Here is a 2,500-nt window from a genome sequence, read left to right on the forward strand (position 1 = left end):
GCTTTGATTACTGCTTTGCACACTCTTGGGATTCTCTCAATGAGCTTTATGAGGTGGTCACCTGAAATGGTTTTCTAACAGTCTTGAAGGAGTTCCCAGAGATGCTGAGCACTTGTTTGCCCCTTTTGCCCTCACTCTGGGGTCCATCTCATGCCAAAGCACAGATTTCACTAGTCTAATGTCCATTCCTTGTGTTTTTTGGCCCAAACAAATCTCTTCTCCTTTTTGCCTTCTTTAGTAGTGGTTTCTTAGTAGCCATTTGACCATAAAGGCCTGATTCGCGCTGTCTCCTCTGTTGATGTAGAGATATGTCTGCTACTGGAACTCTGTGTGGCATTTATCTGGGCTCTAATCTGAGGTGCTGTTAACTTGCGCTTTCTGAGGCTGGTGACTCAGAAGAATTTATCCTCAACAGCAGAGGTGACTATTGGTCAGGGGTGCCCAATCCTAGTTCTCGAGAGCTACTGTCCTGCAGCTTTTAGATGCATCCCTACTCCAACACAGCTGAATCAAATGGTTTGATGACCTCTTCAGCATGTCATCAAGTTTGGCAAAGGCCTGATAACAAGACATTCATTTGATTCAGGTGTGTTGGAACAAGGATGAATCTAAAAGCTGCAGGACGGTAGCTCTCGAGGACTAGGATTGGGCACCCCTGCTCTTGGTCTTCCATTCCTGCGACGGTCCTCGTGTGTGCCAGTTTTATCGTAGCGCTTGATGGTTTTTGCAACTGCACTTGGGGACACATTCAAAGTTTTAGCAATTTTGAATTTACAATGAATGGTTGTTTCTCTTTATTTAGCTGATTGGTTCTTGCCATAATATGAATTCTAAAAGTAGTCAAATAGGGCTGTCAGCTGGGTAACAACCTGACTAAAACACAACTGATGGTCCCAACCAAGAAGGCAAGAAATTCCACAAATGAACCCTGACAAGGCACACCTGTGAACTGAAAAACATTTCAGGTGACTAAATCATCAAGGCCAAGGGTTTGCAGCACTGTCAACAAAGCAAAGGGTGGCTACTTTGAGGAATCTAAAATTTAAGACAAGTTTAGAGTTATTTATCAATTCTTTTTTGCTACGTAATTGCATATATCTTGCTTCATATATTTCATGTCTTCAGTATGTATATACAAAGTAGAAAGTAGTAAAAATAAAGAAAAACCCTTAAATGAGAAGGTGTGTTCAAACTTTTGACTGGTAGTGTATGTTTAAATTATTGAGATGCAAGCTGAAAGAAGAATGACATAATGGACACAGAAGACCTGTATTACTAACTCTCTTAGTAAGTTTTCAGAAACAAAAAATCAACATTCAGAGAAAAATAATAAATACTATCAGATTGCTAGTTAATAACAAAAAACACAAGTTTAGAGTGTAGAACTAAGACTGGAAGGTGTGAGGTTAGATTTGTGCTTCACTAAAGTAAAAAAGGGATGGCGCAAAAAGAAGCTAGAGCAAAGAATAGAGGATAAAAATTGTGCATAACAGAATACATTAAACAGATCCACTCATAAAAAGAGTGAGAAATGAGGAGGAAAGAACCATGAGTGCAAGAATTTGGAAAGGTGATGAAAAAGAGACAAATAGTTAGAATAAACAATTTTAGCCTTTTAATTTGATGCCCTGTTGAATTTTGACATTTATGAGAGAGCAAGAAAATGATAAGACATTCAGAATCGAAAGAAAAAACACACACACACGCAAAGCCACAGTAATGAAACAGTGAGGAGGGTTTGGTCTCTTGTTGTCCCCGTTTGCCATCTCTCATCCTTCCCCCACGCATACATACACGAATATACCCAACTCATCCTACTAAAAACCAGTGATGAGACTCACTCATCTGAATGGGTGATTTAGATGGGTAGGTCTGAGGATGATGTGGTATGTGCATGAGTGTGTGTTGGGAGGGTAAGGGTGTGTTGACAGGTACCCCTCCACCCTCCTAACCCCCCCACCCACCTCTCGTTCTCCTGCCTGCCGCCATGCTGATAGGCCCCTAATGAGCCATAATGACAGGTAATCAACCCTATAATGATGATGACAGAGAGATACAGACAGAGACAGAGGAAAGAGAGAGAGAGAGAATGCAGGAGTGTGAGAGAGAGAGCTAAAGAGGACGAAAGAGCGAGAGAGAGAACGGGGGGAGAAGGAGATGAGATGATGATGGAGGGAAAGGCAGACACCAGAAAAAATTAAACATGTGGAAAGCCGAAAGATGAGGAAATACAAGAGTAAAGAAAAGACACTGCACGAGTCTGGAAGGAGAAAAATTAAAGAGGAGGAGTAGGAGGCGGCGAGATGGAGGTGGGTGACCTATTCTTACAACAATACCTCACCAGGTTATCAAATACTTGGAACAACATAACTGCAGGTTCCTGTGGAAACTTGGCATGCTCATGCACGCGCTCGCTGAAACATACGTTCCACATGCTGCGGAAGAAAATTAAACGTCTCTAAACCTAAACTGCAGACATTCATCCTCCTGAAGGAGAAGA

General features: G+C 41.7%; 1 protein-coding gene across 1 annotated transcript in view; it reads right to left on the reverse strand.

Moving 5' to 3' along the window:
• bbs9 (Bardet-Biedl syndrome 9) overlaps nt 1-2,500 on the reverse strand; it is a 169,695-nt gene that overhangs the window by 69,906 nt on the left and 97,289 nt on the right. The gene's annotated exons all lie outside the window — the stretch shown is intronic.

The sequence above is a fragment of the Oreochromis aureus genome, linkage group 11, assembly GCF_013358895.1.
Source record: "Oreochromis aureus strain Israel breed Guangdong linkage group 11, ZZ_aureus, whole genome shotgun sequence".
NCBI classification, from domain to species: domain Eukaryota; kingdom Metazoa; phylum Chordata; class Actinopteri; order Cichliformes; family Cichlidae; genus Oreochromis; species Oreochromis aureus.